The sequence below is a fragment of the Tupaia chinensis genome, unplaced genomic scaffold, assembly GCF_000334495.1.
Source record: "Tupaia chinensis unplaced genomic scaffold, TupChi_1.0 Scaffold000232_1, whole genome shotgun sequence".
In the NCBI taxonomy this organism is placed as follows: domain Eukaryota; kingdom Metazoa; phylum Chordata; class Mammalia; order Scandentia; family Tupaiidae; genus Tupaia; species Tupaia belangeri.
This window is the reverse complement of record NW_006159708.1, coordinates 1,004,177-1,011,299: the sequence shown is the minus strand read 5'-3', so window position 1 is coordinate 1,011,299 and position 7,123 is coordinate 1,004,177. Positions and strand designations below refer to the sequence as shown.

The following is a 7,123-nucleotide window of genomic DNA, read 5'->3' as shown; positions in this document are numbered from 1 at the left end:
CTGACTCCAGAACCTTGTTTCTTCCCTTTCAGTATTTTGATTCACCAAATATCCATTATATTGTATTACTTTTTAGTGTAATAAGTTATCCATATGCTTGATAATTTATGCCCATCAAAACCTATCTGTCTTCTGTCTCATTCCACATGGGCCTGTTGTCTGCGTGCAGGTGATCAATTTAGTGAAACAAAGATATTCTTCACTGAAAATACCTAACTATACCATCTAATCCTTAACATATTTGAATTTTCTTTTTTTAAGAGAGAGATTTTTGCTATGGGCTGCATGTACTCTCCAAAGAGACAGAAAGCAAGAAATCACTTCCCAGGGAGGAATGGTCATGCTGCAATCCCTTCTTCTCTATTCTCTTCTCGGGATTTTGGGCATGTACGCACATACTCCCGGCAGAGGTTTAAGCTGCCGGTCTGCGACTTGAACAGCCGTTGACTACGTGGGAGTCCAGCTGTGTAACCATTATGCTATCTGCTGGTCCCTATATTTGCATCTTAATAGCCGCCTTCAGAGATATAATCCACAGAAGTTAATAACGATGAGAAAATGGGGCACTGTGCCTACACAGGAGTTTTAATTTATGAGAACCTTCTCTCTACTCCTCAGATGAATTGAAAGACAGCTTCTTTTTGTACCAAAGGTCAGCATCAACCCGAATTATGAAACAGCTGTTGCAAATTGACATGTCACAATTTAAGGGGTCGTCACATAGTTCATGGAAAGTATATATTACAAAATATATATATATACATGGATTTCTCTTTATTTGTACCAATATAAACTTGTACTTTAATTCCATTTTTTTCCATAAGTTTTTGAAGTCCTTTTTATAAGTAAACCAAGGATTTGCTTGACTGTGGAGGACCAATATTTTGGAAGGAAGAGAGGAAAGGAATACAAAATGTCTAGAACTATACTGTCCAATGTGGAAGCCATTAGCCCCATCTCCATCACTGAATTCAGTTTTATTTAATAGTGCCCATGTAGGAAGTGAGGAGGGCTTTGCTGGAATGAAAGCAGTTCTTTCTAAGAATTTAGTTCTATCTGTTGTGTACCAAGATCTCTCTCAACCACTAATAGATCTAAGGATTATGGACCCTAATGTGAGTGGTAAAAAGATCCATACATCTTTATGATGGGTCTTTATTCTAGGGAATTAGTTTTTGTAAAGGGAGAGTCTGGTTTGTGTGTATTTAGTAATAGTAATAATAATAATGACATTTATTATATATAAATATAAGGATTTAGCACACATCCTTTCAATGCAATGACTTCAAAGTAGGTATATTCATTGTTTTCTACATTTTACAAAGAAACTGAGTGTAACGGAATGTAAAGTGTCTTCCTTATTTATAAATGAGGCAAAGGCTACCCTTTTCATCCTTTGAAACAGCCCCCATTTCAGGGCCCTCTTTTATGCATTTGGTTGTATCAGTGTCAGTCCAAATCAAGATGCCAGGATGAGCTAGGTGATTTCTTTAATGAGTGGCTCTTCATAGTATAATTTCCCAAATTGTGGTCCAGGTATATAATGTTATATGAAAAAGGATTCCAAGGTCAAACAGGTTTGACAAATGCTAAGTTAAAGAAAATTAAACAAATTTATCTATTGTAGAACTTCTCAGAGTCTTTGCTATATTATTACACGTTAGGAATCTCCAAAATGGAATAGCATAGGCAAGATTAATGGACCACAGAAACCATCTTCACCAGAGTTGTTTTTTTTTTTTTTTTTTTTTTTTTTTTTTGTTTATCGATGCTTTATTCTGAATGCTCTCTGAGAAATGATTTTCTTTGCGAATGGAGAACTCTAACTGGAAGAAGTGCTTCTCTGTTGCAGGTGATTTTACAATTGCTTGGTGCACATTAAGGTGCTCAATAAATATTTCTGAGTAAGTTTTGGTTATATGAAATGATCTAGAGTTCTGCCCTAAACAGCATTTTTTTTTTTTTTTTTTTTTTTAACAAGATAAGTGTCCTACTGAATGCTCTCTGAGAAATGATTTTCTTTGCGAATGGAGAACTCTAACTGGAAGAAGTGCTTCTCTGTTGCAGGTGATTTTACAATTGCTTGGTGCACATTAAGGTGCTCAATAAATATTTCTGAGTAAGTTTTGGTTATATGAAATGATCTAGAGTTCTGCCCTAAACAGCAAATCACGACTAGTTCTTCAGCTTGTGAGAGGATACTGGGCCCCATTCGTGGTGGAGGAGAAGATGTGTGTGTGCATGTTTGGACACATGCATGTATGTGTGCATTGTCTTAGCCTATTTATAAATGGCAATTCTTTTTCTAACCTTGATAAGTACTTTCATAAATCCTTCAAAATATTTAGTTGTGGTGTCTAAGTTATTTACAGAATAATACTTCAAAGAGTTCATGGCCAGATAGAATGTTGAGTTTGATGTTTGTAACAGGAGCTGAGTCAGCCAAGAAGTTCCCACACACAAAGCAAGTGTGTCAAAGACCTATTGAAGGGCCAGTCAAGGTAAGTAGGCACCAGTTCGTTCCTCTTTGTCAAAATAGAGGCATAGTGAAATAGAATTGTCCCATGCAAAAATATTTAGTGAGAGAGTGAACCTCTATTATTATTTCTCTTGCATGTTTTCTGTGTTGCTGTGACCTGCCTGACACCCATCATAGAGACTTCTGCTGTGGTGGTCTGTCTTCAAGTTAGGTTGCTGGGTGAGGCATGCTCGCTACTGCTTGGCAGGCTGCTCTCAGAGAAAGCAGCTCTTCTGGGCTCTCATTGGCCCTATTCGAGGTAGCTTCCCATTTCTCCATTGGCTTGTTGAAACAAAAAGTTAGGCAAAGTGAAACAACACAATCCAAACTACACAAAACTGAGTATAGCTAGTGTTTGCATTTTATATAGGCCACTGGTCTCTCATACTAGACCCCAAGATTTTTCTGTAGTTGAGCAGATGGCAGGTGGTACCCAAGTTTTTATGATCGAGGTGTTCCCAGAAAAGTCTTGTCTCTCTCATCAAATCTAGCTTCGTCACACAGTTTATTTCTATTCATGGCAGGTGCTGTCTTCTTCCACAAAATCCCATCTTAGCTAAATGAGCCCACTGGGCTGGCCATGTAATTATTTCTCCAGCTGAGCACAGTTATGATCAAGTTCTCTGTGGGCAGTAATGATTCCTCATTCCACTCTGGAACCAGTCAATAGGAACAGAAGATGCTGCAGTGTATCATTCAACAGATCTGAGTTACACAAGCAGTCTCCTGGCAGGGAATTCCATTGATTCATCTTTATCAATAGTCATAATGCAATTTCTTAGGTATATATGCACCAAAAACATGAGGAAGCACTTTCGTAGTTGTGTTATTTGTGATAGGCACAAACTTGAAATATCTCACATCATCCTCCACAGTCTAATGGATAAGTCATGGTATATTCATTCACACAGTGGAATGTTACACAGCAGAGACTGAACACGCCAAAGCCATAAGAAACAACACATATTTTCTTACTTTCTCACAGAGATATTCTAGGATTTTACCTATATATATTTCAAGAACAGACAAAACTATTTTCTGGTGTTTAAAGCCACATTTAGGAGGACCGCTGAGAGAGGACACCAGGAATTCTTCTGGGTTGTTGATAATGTTTAATTGCTTAAGCCAATGGTGATTTCATGAGTATGATTACTTAATACAATTCCATTGAACTGTGCTTTTGTGTACTCTTCCATATCTGTGCCCAATAAAATGTTTACTTAAATAATGTAAAAATAGAATTAGGGTTCATAGTCATCTGTTTCTGTTTTTTAGAGGACTTGTTGCTGAAATGCAGATAGGAAATTAAAGGGTATGATAAGGTCAGTTTCTTCTTCCAAACTCTTGTGATGGGAGGAGTGAGTGAGGTGAGACCAGGTGTGTTGGTCTAAGGAAATTTCTTCATAGGGAGATTGGGGGAATACATTTTCCTCCAGCAGTGTAGTTTCCAATTCTGATTCCGAAGCCATTATATAACCTAAAGGAATGGTTCAAATGTAATACTTATGATCAACAGAGTATATATTGTAGGCTTTGGGGAAAATTCTTAAGTAACCCAGCTAAGTCCCCACTTCTTGGAGACCTGTGGTTAGCATGGTCATTACCTGAATGCTGCATCACATTGGGAGCTTGTGAATCCACCTGATCACAGAGATTCATGAGTTTGAAGGTGGTTTATGGCTACACATCCATCAACAGATGAATTGTATGTTGGTTTCATAGGAAATTAGAATACCTAGGAAATTTTTGTTAATGAGGATTTTGGCTAGCAGTTAGCTTCTACTCCACATACTGATGAATAGTCTTATTAACTGATCTATCCCCCCACCCCATTTTTTTGGGATGCATACATTTATTAGATAATAGAAAATTTCTACAAATCAAATGAAAAGTTTCTTTTTTTTTTTCTTCGAGAAACACTTAGGAGAGAATAAAAACATTCTTTGAGGTTCTTTCATTACAGTGCCATCACAGAGACAGGAATAGCTTAAAATAACCAGAACTCATGCTTGAAATCACAAATTCAGCATTCAGCATTGTGAAAACCCTCAAATACACAGGCTTGCCTGTCGGAGGCAACTCAGCATTAACTTTATCAAGAGTGGATTCCTAGGACATGCCTAATTTGTGAGAAATCTTTGAGTTCAGAGAACTTGCTTAGTTGAAATTTCATTATGTATAAAGTTGTTCCATGTCTGGCTCAAATATTGAAACTCTGCAATTTGCCAGCTGTAGACTGTGAAAAAAAGGCCTGACAGTTTTAAATAGGAAGACCAAGACTGGGTCACATTTCAAGGTTAAACTGGGGCTTTTAAAACTGGATCATTAAACACAGACACTGTTGAAATGTATTCATTATGAGGGAGTGAGACCTATGCTTCAATAATTATTAATAAGATAGTTAGCAAAATTACAGTGTAAATTGCATTTTTAGATCTTTTCCCCCTATCGTGTCTTTTCCTTACTTCCATTGGACTCCATTCCAGCACAACGTTGTGCTAAGCTTGCCCTCCTTGAACATGTATGTTCTCTGTTCATTTGTTTGTTGTTTAATTCATTCATTCACCCATCCATATATCTAATATATAGATTTATTTAGCACATACAACAGCGAGGAATAGAATCAATTTTGAGAAATAGGTACAGTTTACTTTGGGCCTCTTATAAGTGATGTCTACCCTATTGGGGTTTTCTGTGTTAGTAATTATAAAAGGAACTCCAAATTAGTTCATTGAAAAGAATATAAATGCAGGCTAATGAGATACTTCTCAGCCACATTTAGTGGTCTTTGCACTTGCTTGTGGAAAGAGATTTTTCTGCTTCTTATGTTGTCTGATGTACTGTGCAAATAAAGGACCATTTCTGCCATCAGTTAGACCATCAGTTATGTACTTGCCAAAATGACCTTTCTCAGGACAGCCCAGTCAACTTCATAGAGATGGCACCATTATCCAGGAAGTTGCATGATGGCCTTGTGTTTGCATTTGGATGTAGGGCCCCATGACTCACCCATGGGTAAAGCATGACCAGAATATGAGTAAGAAAGGGTCACTTATAATGACAGTGTGTGGCTGGATAGCAGGAGGCTTTAGCAGTCCACAGCGTGGAGCAGTCCACTCTCAATGGCCTTTTAGCCATTGCCTCCAGGTTTCAGAGGCTGAGCTGTAGGTCTCGCTTCACTCTCGTGATCATGCTTCCAGACGCTGTTTCTGATCAGAGTATTTCAAAAAAGAAGTGAAATTATCCTATGGAGACCACTCTAGCTTTCTGAACCCTATCCTACTTTGTTGCAAATGAAACTACTTCTCTTTTTGGTTAGATCTAGAAAATGAACAAGTGTTAACATCCCTTTTGAAATTTCCTTCTTTTATCTCTTTATTTATTTACAAATATTGGATAAATAAAGATCAAATATATTTACGATATACAATGTGATGTTTTGATTTACATATACATTGTGCAATGACTTGCACATTCAAATGAACTAACACATCCATCATTACCCATTCTGCACGTTAGAGCCTCAGAACTTGTTCATTTTACAACTGAACCCCTTTGTTCACTTTTGAATTCTCTGATACTTTACTTATGATAGGCACTGAAAGAGGGACCATGGGAGGTTACGCAATTGACTCCTTTCTTGTGTCCTCAAATTGTGATATAATTAATCCATGCAGGAAATGTAGCCACTGACTGCAAGTGCTTTATCGAACATCTCAACTCAGTGGGACTCAAATATGAAGTGGTTTGTTTTTCTCCTATCACTTTCTTCAAACATGCTCTTTTGAATTGCCTTTCTTTTTGTATCCTTTAACAAGCCTTTGGGCAGATCCTATAAGTCTTCAATCATTTTCAGATATTGAAAAGTTGAGTGTTACCTGGTTGATGTTGAAATTTCAATCTCACATCTAATTTAGTGCTGACCTCTCCCTGATCCCACAGCTTGAGAGATTTATATATATAGTGAATAAGATCTGTTCTTACTTTATTCCTTCCTTTTCTGCTTTTAGTTCTTCCAGGGTTAGAGCAGATAAGAGGGATCTTAGGAAACAGCCAACTCTTTTGACTTTACTTTGGTGTTATGGTCCTTCCCTGCTTGCCTATCCATGTCTGTGGTATGGCTGGCTTCCAAGTGCTGGTTCTCTTTGAGGCTGGTGAGTAGGTCCTTTGAGAGACATAGCCAGAGGCAGATTCAATGCAATTTTTTGGCCTGGGCCCAGGAAGGGAGGGAGAAACCAGAGCACTTACCAGAGCTAGGATTTATAACTCCGAAGGTTCTCTAGTCTTGTGGGCCAGTGGTTCTCCAGGTTGGCTATATATCCAAATCATCTGGTGAGCCTTTAAAAGAATACTAGTGTCTGAGTCTGGCAGGTGACATGGCTCTGGATTCCCACATGGCTGACTGTGGTTGAGTCCTGGACGTGGTGACTTGCTTGCTCTCTCTCTCTCTCTCTGTCGTGCTCTGGTCAAATTAAAAAATAATACTACTAGGGACCAGCACATAGCATAATGGTTATATCTCTGAATTCCCACTGAGCCGTCTGCGTCCTTCGCTGTGTGCTTATCCATGTCTGTGGTATGGCTGGCTTCCAAGTGCTGGTTCTC

The 7,123-nt window shown here is 38.2% G+C and overlaps 1 long non-coding RNA gene across 1 annotated transcript in view; it reads right to left on the bottom strand.

The window, feature by feature from the left end:
* Positions 1-6,816, bottom strand: part of LOC102471811 (uncharacterized) — a 62,005-nt gene extending 55,189 nt beyond the window's left edge. Inside the window, exon 1 of the long non-coding RNA XR_334528.2 lies at positions 6,767-6,816. This is a non-coding gene — a long non-coding RNA (uncharacterized LOC102471811). The remainder of the gene's footprint in view (positions 1-6,766) is intronic.
* Between the last annotated feature and the right edge of the window lie 307 nt (positions 6,817-7,123).